Here is a 25,149-nt window from a genome sequence, read left to right as displayed (position 1 = left end):
GAACATGTATGGCAATGCCTGTGGAGGCCAGAAGAGGGCATCAGAGCTGCAGTTACAAGTAGTTGTGAACCACCTGATGTAGGTGCTGGGAGCTGCACACTAGTTCTCTGCAAGAGCAGCGAATGCCCTCAACCACTAAGTCATCTCTTCAGCCCTGCTGCTTTGCATTTACAAGAAAGAAAATGTTGGGGGCGGGGACAACAAAACTGTCACTCTTTACTTTCCCCTTTGTTAAGATTAGAAAAGGCTTGGGGACTCTGGGTCACTGTTTCTAAGTGCAGCTTCTTGTTTCTGTCTGCTCTTGCCCCTCTTCATCTCTGCCTTCCGCTTCCAACCCTCAGGTCTTGGGCGTGGGAAATAAACTCTGAACATTGAGGTCATGGGATGTCTCTGAAGAACAGATGTCCAAAACTTCTGGAACCTCTGGGATACTTGCCTCAGGGAGAGAGGGTAGCTTCAAGTTTTTGGTTTATACATACCCGGGCAACCTGAAGAATCTGGAAGAAAGCTTTCGTTTCCTTCTCATTAAGGAAAAAAATGCACCTGCACACGCATTCTTGCAAGGTGGCTCAGCTAATAAAGGCGCTTGCCACCATGCCTGCTGACCCGAGTTTGATCTTCAGGACCCACGTAGCCCAAAGAGAGGACTGATTCCCACAAGTTGTCACAACTCTAACTTAAGTATGCACACCACAGCACATAAACACACACCAAGTACAGAGATGCAATGAAAAGAACCTGCCCGTGTCCACCTGACCCACATTCTAGATTGTTCTACCTCCTGCTGTGTTTCATCGTGCAGCACCCTACTTTCAGCATCACATATGAGCTTGCCATCCTTGCCATCAGAATTGCCCAAAGGAAGCAGGCAGAGACTGGGCTGCTCTCTCTGGCCCATCACTGATGGCTCTCTCTTCAGGCACTCCTCACTAGGCACATCCGGCATCCATCCAAACCGTCTTAGGCCCACTGGCCCTCCTGCCATGGTGCTGTTGACAATAACTAGAGAGGAGACCTGCACCTGTTCCTCTGTGGGTGGCGCCCTTTCTCACTTCTAGACAAGTGGTGGTAGCCATGTCTCCCTGTAGCTCTCTCTCTGCCTCAGCCTACAGCCCGAATTCCCAAAGACACAACTGAAAGGGTGCTTCTTAATTTTTTTTTAAGTGAAAGGCTTTAAAAATGGTAACGCAACTTGTAATGAAGATGAAAAACCATTTCCTGCCCACCACTGTGTGCTCTCTTTCTCCCCCTCCCTCCCCTCCATTGCCTCTCCCTCCATCCTGCTCTCCGATACAGCTTGAGCAAATATGTATGGCCCTAGGGAATACTGGATGTGAGAAAGCTGTGGAGCCTGGGCTGAAAAGCAATTAGTTGTCCTGGAGCAGTCTCCAAGCAAGCAGAGGCACATCCCTGAGGTGAGGAGGCAGCGCTGTGATTTAGTTCTGTGTTGGGTGGCTTGCTGACAGCATGCTGTGTGTCCCGGACTCCCAGGAGAGGTGGCTGGCAAAGGCAGAGGCCACCGCTTGCCTTTGCAATGACCCTCTGTTGGTGAGTAAGACTGAGGAGCCTGAAGTGGGCTGGGACTATGAGTGTGTGCCTAACGTGAGCTGTGACTTGGACTTAAAGCATTCTGCCCGCTTGGGTTTTTGCTGGACATTGCTTTGTGTTTAAAATGTAAACAAAACCAAACTTTGTTAACGGCATTATCTCCCATACCGTGGAACTCATATGATGCTAATGGGTGGGTATGAAAGGCAGGGTTCTGAATGCTAATAAATCTCAGAGGCTCCACTGTAATAGTTTAAGCCTTAAACGGCTTTCTACAGCACAGGACCTCCCAGAGTCTTCCCTCTGAGTGATGGCTTCACGGAGGTATGCAATAGAGAGCCATTCTCAAATGTCTGACCCTGGGACATCCCTATTCAATAAGGCCTTTGGGATATGTCAGGTAGAAAATGTTTTGGTGTTGTCTATATGTTCCTGTTCCTACACTTTGATATTTTTCTTCTTTGCCTTTTTCCCTCTTTCCTTGTCTTTTCTTTCTTTTTTGTTTAAATTGAGGTAGGACTCCATATACCCCAGGTTGGCCTCAAAGTTGCTATGTAGCTAAGGCTGACCTTCAACTCCTGGTCTTCCATCCTCTTACCTCCTGGATGCTGGGATTACAGGTGTGTGATCTGACTCTCACTCTCTACTGCTCTTTCACAACAAACGACTCCTTGCTTTATATCCAGTTCTCTGTTATGCGATTTAAAAAAAAACAAAAACAAAAAAAAAAAAAACAGTCTCATCTGGGCCATGTCTATATACCCACCCTCTATAAAGAGATGAGGATCCTTTAAAGTTTTTCGATGGCCTTATTATCTACAGTACTAATGAAAAGGAAGCTAAGGCCCAAAGACATGAAAAAAGTATTAGTGATCACGTTGCTGGCCAGGCAGTGCTGGACTGAGTCAGGCAGGGTCCCCAACGGGCTAATTTAGTGTCCTTCTTTGGGTTCTCGCTTTTCCATTTGTTAATCTAGGAGGACTCTTTGTGCCTCAGTTTTTTTTTTTCTTTTTTAAATACTTCATTTATTTTAGTTTATATGCATTAGGGTTTTGCCTGCATGTCTGTGTGAGGGTGTCAGATCTTGGAGCTAACAGACAGTTGTGAGCCACCATATGGTTGCTGGGAATTGAACCTAGTTCCTCTGGAAGAACAGTCAGTGCTCTTAACCACTGAGCCACCTCTCTAGCTCCCTCCATTTTTTAATCCTTCTTTCTTTTTCTTTTCTTTCTTTAATCTTTCTTTCTTCCTCTTTTCTTCCTTCCTTCCTTCCTTCCTTCCTTCCTTCCTTCCTTCCTTCCTTTCTTTCTTTCTTTCTTTTTCTTCCTTTCTTCCTTCCTTCCTTCCTTTCTTTCTTTCTTTCTTTCTTTCTTTCTTTCTTTCTTTCTTTCTTTCTTTCTAGGTTCATGTGTGTGTGTGTGTGTGTGTGTGTGTGTGTGTGTGTATGTGTGTGAGAGAGAGAGAGAGAGAAAGAGAGAGAGAGAAAGAGAGAGAGAGTTAGTTTCTCTGTGAAGTCCCGACTGTCTTGGAACTTACTACGTAAACCAGGCTGACCTTAAACTCAGAAATCTGCATGCGGCTGCCTCCTGAGTGATGGGATGAAAGGTGTGTGCCAACAATCCTGATTCAATCCATGTTTCTTGAGGGGAGGTTTGTCTAGGTCTCTTAAGCTTTTGGCCGTTTCACTTTGTCCAAGTTTAAGTCGAGAGGATCACTGAAAGGCTTTCTGTTGTTGCTGCAGTTCTTTTACTACTGTATTTGAAAACAAGGCAATAAATTGGGAGCAAGCAGACCATTGCTCTGGACCTTCTTTGCAAGCCTCTGTTTTCACCTGGTGCCACTATACCCTATCCAAGGCAAAGGGTTAGGGGGCAGTGCCAACTTCACAAAACCCAGACCTAGCCGGGCGTTAGGTCTCTGCACAGGTGAGGTGGGAGTGTTTATAGTAGAGGGCCTGGAACCAGCACACAATTCAGATGAAGAATGCCAGGCCTCCAGAGGCTGGTGAACGTCAGAAGTCAGAAGGAAAGGCCAGCAAGAAACGTGTAGCACAGCACAGCCATCCGCTCAGGGGACAGGGTGACATCCCCAGATGCTACTGTGATCGTAAGTCACAATGAGGCCTGGGCAGTTAGAACTAGGGCCAGGCCAGCAGCGCTGATGAGAGGAAATTGGAGCAGAATTAAAGGGTATGACAGAGTGGCTCTTCCACCCTTCCCACCTAATGTCACAGTTGCACCAAAGGTCCTATAATACTAAGCAGACTTAGGGACTCAGTGGGGTTCCACGCAGAGAGAAATGATGGTGGAGACGCAAATGTGTCCTAGACTTTCTCTATTCCTTATGTTCATTGATGATGGGTAGATCATCTCAGTACCGTGCACAGGGCTACCCCCAAGGTAATGGTAAACACAGCATGAATGAGTGCAAGGATGACCTATTTACCAGCTGCAGGGATGGAATGAGGTTTACATGGAAGCCTCGAGGTGTGCATCTTACATCCCTGTGGGCTATGAAGCTGCTGAGTCCCACTCCACACAGCGTTAATATGCTGACTCGACTGGACAGCCTGGAGATCGTGTGGCTGAGCTACCCGGGCTAGGAGTAAATGCAAGTGACTCTCAAGGCTACAGGTGTGTCACCTTTGAAGTCTGTCTAGTAAACTCAGAACAGGCTCTGTTCTCCTCCCAGAGGATTAAAGAGAAGCTCTGAGCCCCACGGAGTGCCAGAGTTTCAGGCCAACAGTGACATTTCCAACGTCACGAGCGAGTGCTTGCCTCTCAGTTACCACTTGTAATTTGGAGTCTCAGTGTTGAAGAGGGACACAGATCAAACATTGAAAGGCGCACAACCTCCAAGGTAAAAATAGAAGGTAAAGTCAATACCAACTTAATTTTGACTAATAGCACCAGGTTTCTATCCAAACGGAGCACTTGAGCCTTATTTTTATAGCTTTCTTCCTTGTCCTTTAAAAACCTGCCATGTTCTGAGTCTCTGAAGACTTGGAAGAGGGCAATTAATTTTTAATGCACAATGCAGAGTTTGGAAGAGCTGAGCGGGTCACAGTGTGGCAGGACTCCAGGCCCAGCCACGGCTACTGGAGGAAGAGGTCTTAGGCTATTAGAGAAAGCTTGCAGCCACTTAGTTCATTAATAACATCTTGATTCTTGTTGAACACTTTCAACTAAACGTGAACTCTCTCCAAAGGTCAAGATCTAGATTTCGTTGCTGTTTTGTTTTTTGTTTGTTTGTTTTTCTCATGCAAGTCTTCCAGCGAAGTTGCCATAACTCCTCAGTCATGGTCGGTCTTTTCGCTGACACTTGTGGCCTCTGGCAGATGGACGCAGGCCTTTCTTTTCCTAAAGATGAAAAGCATGTCGCTGATAGTATTAGGCTAAAGAAATAGCTCTGTCAGTTCTGCATAGGCACAAAGGAAGGGAAAGTAGGTCACGTTGGGAGCCGGGTCTGTTTGTGGAAGTAAAAAAGGATGAAGAAGAAAACGGCAGAGAATTTGGTTTTATCAAAGCTTCTTAAGCCAACGTGATGGTGTCACGGGCTCGGGGTCTGTCACCACTGTGTCTCTCCCGTCGCTCACAGGTTTATAGCAAGCCTTCCTAAGCCAGGCTCAGAGACTGTCACACAATGGGCACTAATAGAGCCTGCTGAATAGGATTCTCTGTGTTTCCTCTCAGGAAGCATTTCCATTGCCACTAAGACAGGCTTCTGAAATGGAAGAAAGGGTCTGGAGGCCTATCTGTCTGGGATAGGAGATCTATAAGGAGTGGCTGTCCAGGTAACCCTGGATTTCCCCTATCCTAGTTCTAGAGTCTCATTCATTGGCTGTTGTGGACTATCTGGAAGGATCAGGAATGAACAACAGAGAATTCACAAGGAGCTCAGAGTGGACTCTCACTCACTTTGATCTGGGGGTCACGGGATTTCTTGGATTAGGCCATCCTGAGGGAGATGCTAAGAATAAGCAATGATAGTAACGGATGAACCTGCCCCAGACAGAACCCAGCAGCTTGGAGCACTGTCCACACGTGGGGTCCGAGGGATGCTTGGCTTGCAGAGCACCAAGCCAGGATGGTTTCTCAGAGCTTTAGCAAAACCATCAAGATACTCCGAGTTCTCTCAGCTCTAGGGGTTTTTTTCTTGTCTTTTCACTTACTTACAAATTTTTTTCATTTTTAATTGCACCGCATATTTTTTTTGTGGGAGTTGTGATCTTGAAAAAAGAAATGCATGCTTTTTTTTTTTTAAAGAAGAGTTTGTGATTGAGTCATTAGGGAGGCCGGCTATTTATGGAAGCACTGCAGTGATGCAATTTGTAAAAGGAGGAATCGCTCGGTTGTGCAAATAAGCAGGATCTTGTGTTACGCTTGGGATGCGTCTAACCTATTTGCTGTTTATACGTGGAGAACCTTCGTGGTGATCTGTAGCTCCATGGCTCCGCCTCTGACAAAAGAGGAAGCAGCGCTACACAGACTGTTACTATTTTAATGTCTGTACCACTGCCGAGAGCTTTAGCAGGGTCTCAGTCTGTAAGGATGCTGCTGCAGTGTGTCTTCTTGGTTTATCCTGTGCATAGCTGTCCGTTATCCCTACACTCATCGGCAGCATCATTAGCAACACAGAGCCTGTGCACACTACTGGAGGAGGGGAGCATCGAGATGATTAGCCTGTTACACCCCGGGCTCAGGGGAAGGGAGGTGTTGGCAGATTCCAGGGCCACCAGAGTTGATGTGAACTTGCACGTGTGAAGACACAGAGGATGTGGAGTTAGGTCACCAGGCCTGGCAGATCTGCTGCTGGACTGGCCAGGGTCCACAGACAGGAAATCTTATTCAACAAGTGGGCGAGCACAGGTAGCAGAGCCAGCTCCAAACCTGAAAAGTATGACATCATTTCCTCACCATTGAGAACAAGAGTAAACAAAAGAAAAGGGTGCAAGGTCAACTGTGTGCCACGGTAAAGGTCACCTAGAGTAGGAGCGACCATGCGTTTAAGGCAGCGGTTCTCAACCTGGAGGTTTGCGGACCCCTTTGGGAGTCGCACAGCCCTTTCATGGGGGTCGCCTGAGACCATCAGAAAACACAGATGTTTACATTATGAGTCATAGCAAGATTAAAGTTATGAAGTAGCAGTGAAAATGATTTTCTGGTCGGGGGTCACAACAGCATGAGGAACTGTGTTGACGGGTCACAGCCTTAGGAAGGTTGAGAGCCACTGGTTTAAAGGACGACTGTTTTGTCACTCCTTCGACTGGGATCTTTGCATCCCCCCACTGTGCATCAAGTTTTTTTTTTCAGTCTTTTAGTAATGATGTTAGATTGTATGAATGTCTATCAAATGCACTATTTTAAAGATACCAGAACCCTTCCTTAAGGAGCACAATGATAAAGAAACACAGTGTCTAAATCAATGAAGGTGCTTGTACTTTGTTCTGGTGGTACTGCGGAGGAGTAGAGTTGGAACTATGGCCTCTTACTTCTTGGTTTCAGTTTACACATCAAGGGGAACTTTTGACATCACAGGAACGAACGACACTGGAAGATGTTAGTTAACATGTTAGATCCTACCTGTCTCAGAAGATTGACAAACAAGCCTTGGAATTAGAGTTTGCCCTTTTCCATAGTTTCCTGAACACATTTTCTCAAAGGGCCCCCTTCTGGTTTTTCAGAATCCTCATATCTGTAGAGTCAGTCCTCCTTGTTAGTCACCAATGAACCAGGGCAGCCACAGAAGCAGAGGTGGGAAACCACCATCAGGAGCCAGCCCATACTACAGATAATGTCTTATCCATGGTCTGCTTGAGAAGGCCATTTAGTTGACAAGTCTTCTTGTCCAGCTCCATCATGCTCAGAGACAGAGGACTTGATGGTATCAGGTGGTCTTGAGATGCAGTCTCTGGGTTAGAAAGTGAGAGCCATTGTATATCGGCATATCAGGAATGCCAACATTCACGCTATACTCCAAAGTCTCTCATACAGAGAATTCGTAGGAAGTGGAAGAAAAGGGAGGTAGAACTTTTACCTGTCTTCTGGCAGACACCAGAAGCTTTCGAAAGCGAGTCAAGCTGGGGTCAGAAGCCTCTCCTTTAGTCATAAAGGTTGTCTTGGGCTTACTGAATCACGGAACACCAGGGTCTGTCACCTAATTCTAGCTACACAGTGGCAAATGTGAGGTCTCATGGAGTATTTTCTGCAGTCCACTGAAGAAGATTAATCCTGAAATTTGACATATCAGGTGCCACAAGGCTGTGATCCCCAGTTATTCAAGTGGCTGATACAGGAAGGTCGGCTTGAGTGAACAAATTCAAAGCCAGTCTGGGCAATTCAGTAAAACCATTTCTCAAAATACAACATGCAAAAGTGGCTGAGGTTCTAGCTGAGTGGTAGAGCACTTGCCCCGAATGTGTGAGGCCAGAGGTACAGTCTATGCGCTCCCCTAAAGTAAACAGAACTCTGAAATATGGTATTGACGTCTGGATTGTTGTCCCAGCTCTGCCCCTCCATCCGTAGCTTCGGATAGGTCACTTGGGATTTCGGTGCCTGGGTTTACATGACTGTTAGAGTCAAGCACGTCCAACCACAGTGAGTGTATAGTGTGACTGCTGCTGTAAAGGTGTGGAGAGCGGGCATCAGCTCAACAACAAAGGGACACCAGACACCTCCTGGGGAAAGGGAGGATGGATCGGCCTGTGGGGTTGCCTGTTTTGCTCAGAGCTGCTGGGGTTTTGTGTGCCTGGAGCCTGGAGTCTGTTCTGTTCGCCTGCTCTCCTTACCTGGCGGACACTTGGAGTTCTTATATTTTTAAGGATGTTTAAATTTTTGTTATGTGCAAATAGGGGAAGCAGGTATGTGCACATGTGAGGGCGGGTGCTGGCACGGTCCAGAAAGGAGTGAGTGATTGCCTGGAGCTGCATGTGGTTCTGAGTCACCCATGTGAGTGCCGGAAACTGAACTTAGATGTTTGGGAAGAGGAGCAAGCACTCAACCGGTGAGCGGCCATTCTTCCAGCCTGACATCGAATAGGCAGCCTTACAGTGGCCGAGGGATTTGGATTTCAGCACTATCCTACTCAGAGAGTGAAATCCTGAGAAGTGACAGGGAGTGGTGGCACATGCCTTTGATCCCAGCACTCCCAGGCAAACAAACAGATCGACTTCTGAGTTAAGGCCAGCCTGGTCTGTACAGCAAGCTCCAGGCTAGCTGGGACTACCTAGTGAGACCTTGTCTCAAAAACGAGACAAAACCTAGAGACCAGGACAGCAAGAGAAAGGAAAAACAGGGGCATAAAAGATGTGAGTCACAGACCTGGAGAGAAAGAGTTCTCTCTGTCTCTGTCTCTCTCTGTCTCTGTGTCTCTGTCTCTGTGTCTCTGTGTCTGTCTCTCTCTCTGTCTCTCTGTCTGTCTGTCTGTCTGTCTGTCTGTCTCTGTCTGTCTGTCTGTCTTACACAGGAACATAGTCCACCAAGTCAGGTTCTCTCATGGGCTCAGACTTACCAATTAAACTAAACTGGCTGGCCACTGAGTCCCAGTGACCCTCCTGCCCCCCCCCCTTCCCCAGAACTAGGACTATAGGGGATACCAACACACCCCACTCTCTTACATGGGTTCTGGGGACTGAACTCAGGGTCTTAAGCTTTCGAAGCAAGAACTTCACCAAGCTGTCTCTCCAGCTCAAAGGATTAACTCCTATACAAAGAGTACCCAGACCTGAAATGGGAAAAAAAAAAAAAAAACAGTAAAAGAAGATTTAAAACAACTAATTGTTAGCCTCACCTCCCAAAATTAATGTTTTTGCTGCTTTGCTTTCTGACTTTTTAACACGTCAAAATTCATACACATAGACATTTAAAAATGGAAAAGGACCCTCCTCGACTGCATGCTGTTAACGTGTTTTAACAAATGGTTGCCGGTGCTCAGGCCGTCCTGTCTCAGATCGTTTGCCAATTTCCCCAGTGTAAAGACTCCCACCGTTGCTGATTTCAAACTACCAAAATGATGTCAACCAGCTTGGAAACTTCCTGCAAATTTCACAGTCAGCTCTTGGGAACCAGCAGGAGCCAACTCCAGCAAACTGCCAACGAAATTCTCCTTTCTAATTAGCCTTTCTCTCTTGCAAAAATCTTTGTGTCTAAACTTTGAAAGTTGTCTCTTGCAAATTACTCTTTTTCTTCTTCTTATGTCGAAATTTGTTTTCTTTGGGGGAATTTGGGACTGTGTCATGTTCTATTCCAATGACTGTAAATATATTTTAATCAGAAGAGAGGTATTTTTCATGCTCTGTTCCATAGATCTTTGCACGTGTGAGGAGAGACCTATACAATTTTTGGTAGGTAGCAGTAGTAGAAATATAGTTTGAAATATAGAAACAAACAACAGATGGAGGTGTTCAAGCAAGAAAGAGTGTGGTGGCTTGGAACTGAACCTTGGTTCCGTTATCTGCAAATGTGTGACTTACTGAAGACCCTTCTCTCTCCTGGCTACTTCTTTTAGCCCAGGGACCTCGGTTGTCCTTCAGTCTTTTCTGAGGGAATCTGTCTTTCTCTCAGGTTTGTCCAATGAGACCAGGGCTACAACTGTTTGGCCCAAGTTCAGCTTCCTAATCAGACCCACATTTCCCTAGTCAAAAGGGAGGTGGGAATCAGAAGAGGGAGCAGAGAGCTCACCCACAGAGCATCAGTATGGAGTCACCTCCTCTTGGCTCTCCTGGCACTTAACAAAGCTGGTGGACTAGCTCCTCTGTGGTCCTTAGTTAGGTGGAGAAGTCATTGATGCCAAAGGTCTCCCACGCTGGGCTTTTAATTGGCCTCTGTGAGCCGAGCTTTGTGTGGGCTTCTGATAACAAGCCTGGCTCTCCCAGGGCCAGTGTACTCAGACAGGGGCAGCTGACTCAAGCTTCATGAACGTAGGGAGCAGCATGCCCTGGGCAGGCATTAGGGAGAGGGTGGTCTATTGCCACATAAAGAAGAAAGACTTGGCCGTTCCCTCCGAGAGTATAGCCAGTATGCGTGGAAAAGGGTGCAAAGTCTAATTTGGATATCTGGGGTATCAGAGAAAGGGCTGAGTCAGCATGGGTAAGGAGCCTCTCCACTGTGTGCACCCCTAGGCCTCCCTGTACCCTGGATCATCTCACACTCATTTTCTGTGTCCTTTCCTATTAAACATTAATTCTAAGAGGTCACCACCAAGTGAATGGTCGACTTAGAAATGCTTTAGAGGTCCCCACACACTCTAGGATATAGATAGATAGATAGATAGATAGATAGATAGATAGATAGATAGATAGATACACACACACACACATATATATATACATACACACACACACACACACACACACGTGTATGTGTGTGTGTGTGTGTGTGTGTGTGTGTGTGTGTTTGTGTGTGTGTGTGTGTGTGTGTGTGTGTGTGTAGAGGACTCAGGTTTGAATCCCAGCACCCACAAGGTGGCTACAAAACATCTGTAACTTTAGTTCCAGGGGATTCTATACCCTCTTTGGGTCCTACACATACCAGGCACACACATGGCACACAGACATTACATGCAAGCAAAACTCACCTGGAGTTTTGCTGAGAGAGGGGAAGGAAGGGTGATGGGGTGTTTGGAGATGGGTGCTGGTCAACACTATCTCTGAAGTGGCCTAGGAAGCTACCCTTTGCCCTCAATACCACACCCTTAGCTTAGCAGTATGCCCCACCCCCCACCCCCCCACCCCACCCCCCGCTGAGCCCTGAAGCTAGTCTTCCAGCAGGCTTGTGGCTGTCTGGTCTGACTTCTGTAATGACATCCCAGTCCACTCCCCAAACACTACTCTTTTGAGTCACTAAAATAACTTGTGTTCATATACATCTAGAAAATCCAGAAACATAAAAAGCAACTGATGAACTTCCCTGAAGTGAAAAGCCGTATTGATAAGAATTTTTCATAGGGTGAGCTTATTGATGCTTTTCTAAGACAAAGGCCCAAATTCGGCTGTATCTATTCTCTTGTCTATGTAAGGACAGTTAAATGCAAGTATAGCCTGCCCCACCTAACCCTTCACAGCCAGAGACCCTCCCATTCTCTTAGTCACCTTTCTTACTTGGTGTGTGACTGCACTGCCCACAGGCTTGCCCTAAGAATCCATACCCTCAGCCCATACAGTGACTCCATTCTCTACATCATGCCTTTCATCTGTGAGGTGCTTTAAGTTACACATTTATGTATAAATATATATATATATATATATATATATATATATATATATATATATATATATATATATATATTAGATTATATACTTTGCCTATATGGGCACTTTGTCTGCATATATGTCTACATACTGGAGGAAGATGTTGGCTCCCATTTTAGATGGTTGCAAGCCACCGTGTAGTTGCTGGGAATTGAACCTCTAGAAGAACAGTCACCTGAGCCATCTCTCCAGCCTCCAAGTTATACATTCTTTATGTGCATGTTCCTAGGAAAACTGGTGTCTCCTGAACATACAAGTAGAACCTACTGAGTCTGGTCTTTTCAGTAGGTTGTGGTCATGCCTGGCACAAAGTAGTAGGCACCCAGCAAATATTTATAGGGTGAATTGGCCTCCATTCGCTATGTCTGTTTCATCCCCTTGCCAGCTGTGTATGTTTGTTTTTATAATGTCCATGATTAATCTGTATTCTTTTCCTTTCCTCCCTTATTGTAATAAGAACTGTACTAGAATAAAAGCCCACAGCTTAGGGCCCTCCACTACTTGCATTGTGCCTTTGTTGCTGGGTTGAAGATGTCATTAGTTTCTAATGGCTTTGCTGTCCTGCTTAGGACCTTGAGATATGAGCTCACTTTTCCTGAATCAGTACTGGAGAGATCAACTGCCTGCCATCTGTCAGCTCAAAAGGTGACTTGTAGTTGTTTGGAAATGTTTGAAGCCAGAGAAGACAGTGTTGGGAGGGTTTCAGAGTAATAATAGCTCCAGCTGAAGAGCCAGGGACCAGCTCAGTGGGCCCAGGAAGAGAGGGCAGGGCAGGTCAAGCACATGTGGGCAGGGTGTGTATGGGTGGGTGTGGTTTGCCCACCATTCTGCCCACAGACCAGGGATTCTGGGCATGGAGGATGCCTGAGGGATTCTGGCCTCTGCCTTTGGCCGTGTTTCACCAGAAAAGACGCAATAAGGCAGACAGCACACCCTTGTTATTATGGTGCTGAGGATATGTAAATGTGAAGTTTCTGCCAAGGAACGGATACATCTATTTTCCATTTCTCATCAACAAACATTAAAGCAGGGCTATTTTGATATAAACTCAAAGAAAGGGGAAAGCCAGTGTTTTGAGGGGGACTAGGAATCAGTGCCTTACTTCTACCCTCTGGGGTGAAGCTAATGGCAGGTAGACCCAGCCACAGACCTGGACATCATAGAGTTTGAATTTCCATGCCCAGCATAGAGGTTCTCCTTTAAGAGCTGCTTTAAATAGAGGACAGTGCTGGTAACAGAGTGTTTCCAGATCTGAATTAGAGAAATGTAATCTTAACCAACTTCAGCAGAAAAGATGCCAAGTGTCTCCCTGTTGTCCACATGTTGGTCATCAAAGTCCCTTCTCACGCTGTCACTCCTTACATTAAGGTCTAACCCAGACTGAGTACCCTAATGGAAGCAGACATTTTATGCACACGGATGACATCAGGGGTAGAGAAGGGTCCTGCACATTCTGGTGTCACTAAGAATGGGGTAAGGTTCTCTCGAAGACCCCACAAGTTCTCCACAACTCACTGGCCATGCCATGTCACCTGCTCACTCTGAAAAGCACTGACAACCAGGGCAGTAAGCCATTTATGACTGCTGATCAAAAAGTTGAAAGAAGACAATTGGCTTCCTCAGAGAAAATCCCAGTGGAGGATACAAAGATCTCTGAGTGTGCATTGAGCAGACAATCCAGAGTTCTCTGAAACACGGGTGCTGGTCATAGAGCCGGTTGCTCCTTGGATACTCTAATAGTTTTCAAACAATGGTTAGCTGCTTAACATCATTCAAATAATATCCCACCAGGAGAATAAGCTATTGGAATGAGCAAAGTCATAGGCCCTGTCAGAAAGCCCATGGATGGTGTGGTCAAGATTCCTGATTTAAAGATCTCCGGTAGAAAATCTATCTGGTTCCTTCTGCATTTTCTATTCCCGAGCACCTTTTGCCTTGACACAGTTGTCTTTCGTGAGACCAATATCTCTGTGTGTGGAAGACAACTCCAAGAAGTCAGCTAGCAAGAGGGGACCGGTACTTGTAAAGTTTGGACAAACTGGGAGTCCAGGGAAGACATTTGGTCTGATATTGGAAATTAGACAAGAAGCCTAGGTGACGAGGGGCTGAGGTGAGGAGCTGTGTGACCCAGGGCTAACCTTGGTGGCTATGTACCTGGCTGATACTGGCATGTAGGATGAACTAGATTTCATGGATACCAAAGGGCAGAAAAAGCATGCAGGCCAAAGGTTCTAGGAACTTCTTTTTGGACAGGGACGAATACAGGAATGACACCTGAGTTGCTGGACACAAGGTTAAATTTGAATTTCAGATAAATAAACAATGTTTCAATACAACTGTGCCTTTCTTGCTGCAAATAGACTAAGGCATATATACTACCCTGTGTAAGGTGCAGCGAGGCAGTCCTTGCTTTTTGTCTGAGGTTCATATTTAGTGGGATTTTTTAACTTAATTTTTTTTTGCCTGTGGGTGTGGCATGTGAGCCATGACTGTGTATGGACTCAGTTTTCTCTTTCCGTCGTACGTACTGTGGTAACTTAAATGAGAAGTGTTCCCCTGTAGGCTCTTATACTTGAATGCATGATTCCCAAATGGTGGTGGTGATGTCCCGGGGTGGGGTGGGGGTGGGGGAGTAGGGGTAGGAGGTTATATAACTTTCAGAAATGGGGGAGGGAAACTTACTGGAGGAAGTACGTCACTGGGGAAGGGCCTTGCTGGAGGAATTACATCACTGGGGGAGGACTTTGGTGGGGGAAGTGTGTCACTGGGGAGGGCTTATAGTCTCGCCTATTTCCAATTTGTTCTCTCCTCACATGCTGACAGAACATGACCAGGCAGTTTACTGCTGGTACGCCATTCCCACCCTTGTGAACTCTAGCCTTTTAGGACCATAAGGCAAACTAAACTTTTATAGGTGGCTTCTGTGTTTTATCACAGCAACAGAAAGATGGTGTAATACTCATGGATTCTAGGGATTAAACCCCTGTCATTGAGGTTGTTAAACAGACGTTTCCACTCACCAGGCTGTCTCACCAGCCTTGCGCTGTACTTACCTGTAACCCTGACCCCCCTACACAGGTAGTCAAGGAAGGATCTGCCGCGATGCTATGGTGTCAGTGATGATTGTGTGCCGTGTTCTCCCTCTCACACGGAGCAGTCCGCCCCTCTTGCTCTACCCAACCAGTAGGATTTTGGGGCAAAGTAATTAATTATCCAAATTTCCCATGAAAAGGACAGGTGTCTGTGTGCCATCACAGTTGTAATTCTTGTTAGCCAGAATCCCAACTGGATCTGGCCACGGTGAAACAGAGAGGCCCAGGTGACTCTGAGGCCTCGCCAGGCCTCTAAAGACCGCTTTAGATTTTAAATTCCAGAGTATGAGGTCACTGCTCTGTTTATTGCGCTTGATAAATATTTGTTGAGAGAAGAGATGAGTCCCCCACTCTCTTAACCGGTGTTTATCTTGTGGAACTCTGAGAGACCAGGAGTGGAGGCGGTTTTTCTTTCCATCTTCTTCCTGGTCTTGAGCCTCGTGGGAAATGACTGGAGTGGAAGATCTGACAGAGAGTCTTGGAGAACACAGGGGAGACAGGAAAATGGCAGGACTAGATAGGGAAGAGAGCTCCTGAGCCTGCCAGAAGCATCCATACTATCCCGGGGAGGAAGCCAAGTTCTTAATCGCCTCCTCGGGCAAAAAGACCTGAGATTTCAAGTTGAGAACAAGTCTTCAGGTATTTTCACATGATTCCTTTGGACTCTGTCTTGGCATGGTCTGTTTGTTCAGCATCTTAAGGAGAATGAGGCTGAACTTGGAATCCTCCAACCAGGCGCCTAAGGCACACTGGAAATGCATGGATGGAACTTGGTGGGTGGCAGATAATGGCCGACCTTCCTAATCTCAGTAATTTCCCAGATCACTGGTGGGTCTGAGAACTCTACTCCCCCTCAGCTCCTCAGCCCATAACAATGTACAGGCTAGCCTTCTGTCCATGAACTTAATGTACAGGCCAGCCTTCTGTCCATGAACTTAATGTACAGGCTAGCCTTCTGTCCATGAACTTAATGTACAGGCCAGCCTTCTGTCCATGAACTTAATGTACAGGCTAGCCTTCTGTCCATGAACTTAATGTACAGGCTAGCCTTCTGTCCATGAACTTAATGTACAGGCTAGCCTTCTGTCCATGAACTTAATGTACAGGCTAGCCTTCTGTCCATGAACTTAATGTAAAGGCTAGCCTTCTGTCCATGAACTTAATGTACAGGCTAGCCTTCTGTCCATGAACTTAATGTACAGGCCAGCCTTCTGTCCATGAACTTAATGTACAGGCTAGCCTTCTGTCCATGAACTTAATGTACAGGCTAGCCTTCTGTCCATGATCTTAAACCTAGAATGTGCCAGGCTGCCTTTATCCCCTCTCTAGAGATACACCTCGGGGCGGGGGGGCAGGCAGGGTGGGGGGCTATGCACTTTGTCTCATGAAAGAATGATGTCATGGGTAACAGGCTCCAATCATTCACTGGGGAACAGGTCCCCTCTCAATCTGTCCCCTCATCTGTGTGGCTGGGGAGGCTGCCACAAGACTGCAGGGCTCTGGAAAATGCTGGTGCTTTCTAGAATTTCTGCAGCATAAGGCTCCTCGGTGGGGCTCCAGGTCAGGAGTGGAGAGGTGAATCCTTTGATTTTTTTTTTCCTTTGTGACTTTGGTTCTGTCCCCTCCTGTCCTTGCTCCCTTTAAGCAATCCCATGCAGCACTGTGAGTAAGTCAGACCTGCTGGTGACTGACTCCCCACAACGTGAGCACTCAAACTTGGAAGGGGTCAGACTTAGCCCATGTGTGTTATATAACGAAACACTGAACTCTGCGTTACTTAGGAAGACATTTTTTTTAGTTGTGGTACTTTGGGAGGTTCAAGTACAAGGGCAAAGTGCCAGAAGAGTGCTATGCTCTGTCACCGCAGCCTCGGAAAGAGATGGATGCTATATTCTTGCTGTAAGAACAAGAGTCATAACCTAGCTCCATCCTGCCCTTTAAAAGACACCCATTCATTCCTGACCGGTTCGTGGGGTAAACTAACGTCACCCCAATCAAGATTCCGTTTCAAGGTAAAGATAAGAATTTGGAAGGGACACGTGACCGTGGTGTTCTGTCCTTAATACTTAGGAGCATACACAAGCTTCCTTCCTTACAAATCTGAATTTGAAAATAAAGCAAAAACTTTAATATTAAAATTAAACTACAAATATAGACACATGATTTAAAAAAAGCCACCTCAGGAATACTCAAGATGAAGAAAAATGCTCACAAAAATATATAGAATCTAAAGCTGGAATCACAGTCATCTTGCGGGTAGGGGTGAGCACTGGGGTGTGATTGTTCCTGTAAGAGGTAAAAACCAGTCTTTACTGATGTGACTGTGTATGTGGTTTAGAGAAAGTGGGCTGAACCAAACAGAGCGGAACGGGAAAGAGACTGGCAGGAGGCAAGAGCCAACCGAAGCTGTTCTCAGCACTGTCCTACGGAGCGAGGTCTCCACCCTGCAGGTCGGTGTCTCCACAAAGTGCAGGCTGCAGAGGCTGTCTGAGAGGGTGGGGTCCTTCTTGAGCGACTTGCTCTGAGGTTTGCCTGTTCTACACCCAATCCTCAGAGGAGAGCTCGCACTGATTGGGTCAATACAAATAGTCTGCCTACTTGGTAATTGTATTTCCAATAGAAAAATCAATGAGTGAGCGTTTGTGCTGGTAACTGTCTACACCCTTCAGCGTGCTCAGAGAATGTGGGATTTAAAGTCTAGGGTGCTGAATGCATGGGTGTGGGCCAGCCACAAGGTTTAGGTTATCTTATGGCGTATCCTTGGTCGATCCATGGTCTTCCTCAGTGGCATCCTTTCCTTGTGCATGTACATCTACATGCCTTGGCCAGGGTGGTCCACCCTCCCATTCCCACTCACCTCCCCAGGGTCACTGGGAATGCCCTATGTAAAAATCTACTTGGGTGGTTTTTAGCCTTGCCCCTCTGTATATATACTCGCCTGGTTCATGTCCTCTCTAGTCTTCTCTTACACTCTTGTTAAAGGCCAAGAGAGCACAGGCATTCCCTGGAGGCCTCTGAGAGAGTCAGGGGCTAGAACACCCCACACTCCTTCAGGGCTGTTCCTTCTGAATCCTCAATTCGCAGCTGGCAGGGGTCAGATGGGGATTCAGTCTGCACTCACTCCCATGGACTCTCACTTGCCTTTTCATCTGAGGCCTTTCCCACAGGAAGGCCTGGGAAAGGAGGGGGGTGCTTCCCAGAGAGCTGCTTGGCCGAACCCTTCTTTCCGTGATCTTTGGGGTTCCTCTGAGGATTCCCCCAGCACCAGGCCTTCAGGTCTGACTCTATAAGTGTCTGGGAAGAGCGGGGGGCCGGGGGAGCTAGTTTCCATAGCACTTTAGGCCCATGCCAAGTCGGAGAGTCTGTGGGGCCTCGGTAGGAACAGGATTTCCTGTGGACCAACCCTCAGGCGAGCTCTTCCCCACTTCTTGAAACCTTCACTCTTTCCGCTGCTCCAAAGAGCTTTTATTCTGTTGGATATATTTCTTCTTGTCTTCTGAGAGAGCTGGGCTGGGGTTGTACACACATGGATGTAAAAACTACCCCTGGGGCTCCCTCCTCCCTCTCTCTTGGCAGATAGTCAAAGTCTGATAAAGCAATTTGGCCCATCTCCTCTGGAGTTTAAAACTTCCATGTGTTGTGAATATGCTTCTTAATGAAGCTAGCAACTCCACTCCTGACTCGCTATGTCAGCCCCAACATCCTGGAGAATGGGGTGGCTAGGAGGAAACATCACCAAAACACCTCATGTGGCAGATTAGGAAACCGAGGCTCAATGATTTTAAATAACTTGCCTGAGGACCCTTGTTAGCTAATAGCAGAATGCATTACTGGCTATTAAAAATATTTATGCTCTTAATTAATGATGAGATCAGATCCTGTGCAGTTATATGCTAAGAATTTAAATACAGTAAGCAGGTTATATACCCAAGACCTCAGGATAAGAAATGTCTCAAAAGTCGAGCAGCAGTGGTACACAACTTTAATCCCAGCACCTGGGAGGCAAAGGCAGAGGCAGATGGATCTCTGAGTTTGAGGCCAGCCTGTTCTTCTAGGAAATCCAGGGCTACACAGAGAAACTCTGTCTTGAAGAAGGAAGAAAAAAAAAGTATCTCAAATATGACTGAGAAGTCAGCTCAGGTGAAAAAAAGTGCTTCTTGCACACACATAAGGACCGTGGTGCCAATGACAGGTGGGAGTGGCAGCTCACTACAATTCCCTAGCGCCTGGAAGACTCTCCAGTGGAGAGTGATTAAGGAAGGCTATTAACATCAGCCTGGGACTTACATGTGTACTCACACACACATGTACACGCACACACACGTATGCCCATACATGTGAGTAAGAATATACATATACACCATCTGCCCACACACAAACTGGAATAAAGATGAATATCTAAAACAGCCAATTGTTCAGAAGGAATTTGTAAAAGAGCTATATCTATCACTTAAAATGAAGAAACCACTCTGGTGTGGTAAATGGAGCTGATGGGTGTGTACTGTGAGCTGAGGGTGCGACCCACAGTGAACTGGTGGCACTAGGACTCTCCAGGTCACACAACGAGGACAGAATGGTCTGATTGTAATGCATGGTCATGGTGCCCTCATGGTTGTCTGTCTATCAACACAGAAGTTGGTATTGCCCTAGGTCAATGGCTTATTCAGCAAAGAGACACTATTTCAAGGTATGGAATTGTCACTGCAGAGCCATGCGTGTAATATGTATTTTTCTCCTTCCTTGTCTTTATGTTCTTTGAAAACCAACATATCTGAGTTCTAGAAGTAATTAATCTAGAACTGACCAAAGCCTGCCCTTCCAAGTAAACAGCTTTGGACAAGATGCCAAACATTTTTTCAGTTTTCAAAGTCATGGCAAATATAATTTAGAAGAAGGCAGCGAACAGTAATCATTCCTAATCTTCATTTTTGGTCTATGATTTATTTTTATGTATATGGATGCTGTGCCCGCTTGTGTGGCTATGTACCACGTGAGTGCAGTACCTGAGGAGGACAGAAGAGGGCACTGTATCCCCTGGGCCTGGACAATTGTGAGCTGTTATGTGGGTGCTGGGACTTGAACCCTGGTCCTCTAGGACAGCAACGTGCTAGCTAGTTGTAGGTCAGCTTGACTCAAGTTCATTTTGGAAGAGAGACCTTCAATTGAGACAATATCTTACCAGATTGGACTATGAGCAAGACTGTAGTGTATCACTTTCTCAACTAGTCAATGATATGGAAGGGCCTGGTTCTTTGTGGGTGATGCCATCCGATGGTATAAGAGGGCAGGCTGAGCAAGCCACGAAGAATGAGCCAGTAACTAGTACTGCTCCGTGGCCTCTGCTTCAGGCCCAGCTCCGGGTGCCTGCCTTGAGTTCTTGTTCTGACTTCTTTCCCTGATGGACTGTGATGCAGAACTGTATGCAAAATAAACTTTTTCTTTCCCAGATTGCTTTCTGGCCATAGTGCTTTATCACAGTAATAGAAAGCCTAACTAAGACAAGCAGTAAGTACTCCACCCACTGAGCCACCTCTCCAGCCTACCCTACACACACACACACACACACACACCATTTTCTCACACACAACCTGGAGATAAAACATTCATGGCTGTACCTGATTTTCCATCCAATCACACCATCTTGGTATTTAGACAGCGCCCACTTTTTGGTATACATGGGATTTCCAACTATGAGAATGGATATATATCCCAGATTATAGTTCTTCATTTTATTTTTGTATTCTCTGAGGGTGATCACACTTAGAAACTGAAGGTACTTGGACGTGTCTAGAGGGGCATTTTCTCATCTGTAGAATGGAACACTGGATAAGGTCATCCTTGAAGTGCCTGCAAGATCCCTGCTTTCTGTGGTTTCTATGGGAAGACCTCGCTCAATCCCCTTGCATGGAAGGTGGAAAGCCTGGCTTCTCAGAATTTCCTTCCCACTGCCCTCCTTTGCATCTCATGTGGCTCACTTTATGGTGGCTATTTATTTTATGATCTCTTTCTCCACTGGAGCTAAGGAGCTCCATCCCTCCACACCGCCCTGAGCTGCAAGAGGCAACTCTTGTCCCATATGATAAAGACTAAATCAAATTCTTTACTCTCACACTTGTCTCCATGCAGCCCTGTAGACTGATAATAATTGGGCAGTAGCCTGCTCTGCCAACACATAAGCAGGCTTGGGGGTGTCTGGGTAGTTGCTTTTGTGCAAGTTTCTTTATCCATTGTAGGCTTTGTTTACAAATTTCAAGACAGTAACTCAACAGCTACTCACCAACAGTGATGCAGAGCTGAACTTGAAAGATGCAGGATCACAGTCTAGGTTTCCACTGTGAGGGTCACAAGTGACTGCAAGCCACATGTCCTTAAAGGAGCCTTACTGAAGTATACCAGTGTTTAATTAATGGGGCTTAGACAATGTAGTCTGTAGCAGGCTGGATGTAGAGACCTATGTGGTATGAAGTCTGAAGGTAGCTTTGGGGCTGGTTTTCTCTTCAAACACCAATGAGTCTGACAAAAAGGAGGGAGAAGGGGCAACATGTCAGCAATAGCATGCTCTGCCAGAGTGTCTGTTTTGTTCTGAGACAGGGCCTCTCTGTGTAGCCCTGGCTCTCCTAGAACCAGGCTGTAGACCAGGCTGGCTTTGAACTCAAAGAAACCCTCCTGTCCCTGCCTCCTGAGTGCTGGGACTAAAAGTATGCACTACCACACCCAGCATTTGGGGAGGGGGGGGGACTGGTTTGTTTGCTTGCTTGCTTTTTGTTTTTAATTTACTTTATTTTATGTGTATGAGTGTTTTTGCCTGCATGTGTGTCTGTGCACCACATGTATGCAGAGTGCCTGAGCAAAAGGGCATCACACTCCCCTAGAACTATGGTTATAGTTGGCTGTGAGCCACCCCGCAGGTGCTGAGATTCAAACTCTGATTCCCTGTAAGAGTAACCAATGCCCTTAACCACTGAGCCATTGCTCCAGCCACTAGCCCCTGTCTTTTGTCACTCAGACAAACCTTTCTTTTTATGTATGAGAGAGATGTCTCATCCCCCAAGGAGCTGGGATACAAGCCTTATTGGGATATCCAAACCTGAGCTCTGAGTATCCGTTGTTACTATGTATGATTTCCTGGAGAAGCCCTACCATTCACAGACACTCCCAGGGAAGGTACAACATCATTGCCACAAAACTTCAATTTATGAAAGAAAAGAAAGAAATCATGATGGCTGAAGTCCACAGCAGTGAGCAGATCTTCCTGGGCAAGTAGAGTGTTGGGAACCAAAAAGGGGGCCCAGGGGACGCCCTGGGGAAGGGGAGACCCACACCCCGCCAGAGTTTTACCTATTCTCTGGTCTGTCAGGCATGGGAGAGCTGCCATACACTTTCCACTCAGTCCCAGGTGGGCATTCCTCTGACCCACTCTTGGGGGTTGGCAAAGGGGCAGCCCTACCTGAGAACCCGGGAGCTACTTTGCTAAAGCCATCGGGGTTATAGGAGAGAGGGATGAGAGAAGAGAGGTTCCCAACACCTGCAAGAGTGAGTGCAGCAGATCTTGATGAGCAGAGACTCTCTATGGTTTTAGAGTTTTATTATAGAAAGGCAGGGGGAAAGAGAGAAGGTAGAAAAGAGAGGGGGGAAGGCTAGAGAGAAAGAGAGCAAGAGGGAAAGAGGAGAGGAGAAGACAAAGAGAAAGGAAAGAGGGGAGAGGAGTGAGAGAAATGAGAGGTAAGAGAACAAAGGAGTGAGAGAGGGAGGTGGGGGCCTAACAGCCCCCTTTAAAGTATGCTGTCTTATCTTATTGTTGCTAGGTGACTGGGGAGGAGTTTAGCCTGAAGGTCAGAAGCTTGGGCCATTGCCTAGGTGACTTCTAGCCATGCTTCTCTTGTGGGGGCTGGTAACTTAGGCAGGAGCCAGAGTTCCAGGAGCATGAGGGAACGCCTACCGTGTCATGAAGGTGAATTATCACCCTTCGGGGTTCAGACCTCAGCTCAACTGGAGACCAGCCTGCAGTTCCCCACAGTAGAGCAAGAGCTCGCATAGCATCCAGATGGCAGCTCCCTTCCTGGAAGGTTAGTAGCATCTCAGGAAGGTGGATAGACCTTCATGGTCCTCATTTCCACCTGGAAGTCACTTCTGTTCCTTGTCCTTTAGGCCTCTTCTTTTTGGGCATCAGGAAGACACTTTGGGGACCACATATTCCCTAAGCCTTTTTTTTTTTAAATCTAAGTTTCAAGGAGACAAAGAGATTCAAAGCTACTACAGGGTGCTGGCAAGATGGCTTGGGGGGTTAAGAGCATCCACTGTTCTTGTAGAGGACCTGGATTGAGTTCTGTACATCCACATGGTGGTTCACAGCCATCCATACCACCAGTTCTAGGGTATCTGATGCTTTCTTCTGATTTCTGTGGTATCAGGCCTGAGTGTGGTTTACATACTAATATGTAAGTAAAACATTCATACACATAAAATAAATCTAAAACAAATGTAAAGAATAAGCTTCAAAACGAAGCCTTCAGTACTCCGTGAATCATCACACACCCACTATCTGTATCTATATCTATATCCATATCTATATCTATATCCATATTTATATATATCACATAAACCCACTATATATATATATATATATATATATCACTCATACATACATAAATACCACATGCACAAATAGTATACATATACAAATCACATATACACATACATATATGCACATACCACATATATACACACATCACACCTACCACCCGTACACATACATCCATACATACCACACCTACACACACAAAAGATACATGCATGCACACCCACCACACATACATACACACATACATACACATGCACACACACACACCACATACACACTACAAACACACACATAGCATACGTGTACACACACAGACGCACACACATCACATGCACCCGTGTATACACATACCACACATATATTACACTACACACAAACACCTATAGGAATCCAATTATTCCCAGTTGTTATAAGCCAGATGTGAGGTGCTTGAAGATAAGCACCTTTGAAGATTCCATCTCGATGTCAGTGTCTCTTCTGTTTGTTTCTGGTCAGTGCTGGCGGGCTGTGTCCTTCCTTTCTGACTCAAGGTTTATGCCCATCTCTGTTAGTGGTGGCATCATAATGAACTGCCTACTGTGTGCACCTTGGGCAGTTGAAACAGTGACTTCTAAGCTGTCATCTCACTTTTTTTTTTTCAAATACAATTAAACCTCTTGGCTTGTAGGGCCCAGCTTACCCTGTTCCGATAAAACTGATTTTCATCACACTGTAAGGATCAACAATACGGGCATCCTTGGCCATTTATACTGCAGGCTGGATGTCCAGAGTGTCTTCCAAGGCTAAGTGATGTTTCTGTCCATTTTTTTATTACCTCCATATGGAGCCGACAGTCCCTTGATTTTGCGACATAAGAGAAAGCACTTTGCAGCGATCTAATTTTGTTCCTAGTATTGTCCACAACTCTGCAGCTCCTGTCAGCACAGAAATGGCCGTCCATGACAGCTGGCAGTTAGTTCAGATATTTCACGTTCCATAGGTAAATATTACCCAACCGGGTTCCTGACACCTGCTTCCTGGGCTCTTGTTCAACCCACCTTCAGGGTTCTGCTTTTTTTAGTTCATCCACTCCTAGATACCAGATAAAGCCAGATGAAGGCAACTTTAAAACCCTGGAGGTATGCTTCTCCTCTCTTTTCTGCTTCTCTTTCTAAGGATGATGGCATCAGCTACACCCAATAATCTCTTCTTATTTCATCATCAGTTTGATGCCACATAGCTATCTATACCCACAAACAGGGCTGCGTTTCAGTTTAATTCCCTTGCTCCTCCCATGAAGCAAAGGGAGAGAGAATGGCGATCAAGAGGAGAGCCACAAGCTCCTGACGTACGTAAACTTCATGTTTGTCACTGGGAGCCTCTTGGTGGCCACGGAACAGGTGTGCATCACCAGGCTGGGTGCTGACCTGGGTGAGGAGGAAACTGTTCTGGGGGGTGGACTGTCAGACGCAAGAGGCATGTGACAGAGAAGGAGTAACCTGGGACTTCCCTCACCCCACCCCTGCCCATCACTATTCCATCAAGTCACAGCGAAGTTACAGAGAGGTTCTAGACATATTTAAGAGCACAGTCCTGACATTGAGACCGACATTAATATGCCTTAATGAGTATAACTGTACACACAGTAGGGCTCACCATGCTAGAAGTCTTAAGGGTGCAACTGAGAGGAGACAGAGACAGTC

General features: G+C 46.2%; 1 protein-coding gene across 11 annotated transcripts in view; it reads left to right on the top strand.

The window, feature by feature from the left end:
* Nucleotides 1-25,149, top strand: part of Pdzd2 (PDZ domain containing 2) — a 380,258-nt gene that overhangs the window by 116,190 nt on the left and 238,919 nt on the right. Inside the window, exon 1 of one of the 11 annotated variants that reach the window (XM_006520161.4) lies at nucleotides 1,328-1,415. The exons of 8 other annotated variants lie outside the window; for them this stretch is intronic. The gene's annotated coding sequence lies outside the window, so the exon portion shown is untranslated. Of the gene's footprint in view, nucleotides 1-1,327; nucleotides 1,416-1,530; nucleotides 1,549-17,318; nucleotides 17,337-25,149 lie in introns of those variants that run through there. 2 more of the 11 variants (XM_006520164.2, XM_006520162.3) reach the window with 2 other exon arrangements.

This window comes from Mus musculus, chromosome 15 (assembly GCF_000001635.26).
Source record: "Mus musculus strain C57BL/6J chromosome 15, GRCm38.p6 C57BL/6J".
Lineage (NCBI taxonomy): Eukaryota > Metazoa > Chordata > Mammalia > Rodentia > Muridae > Mus > Mus musculus.
Note: the sequence above shows the minus strand (reverse complement) of the source record. Positions and strands in the feature narration are given on the sequence as shown.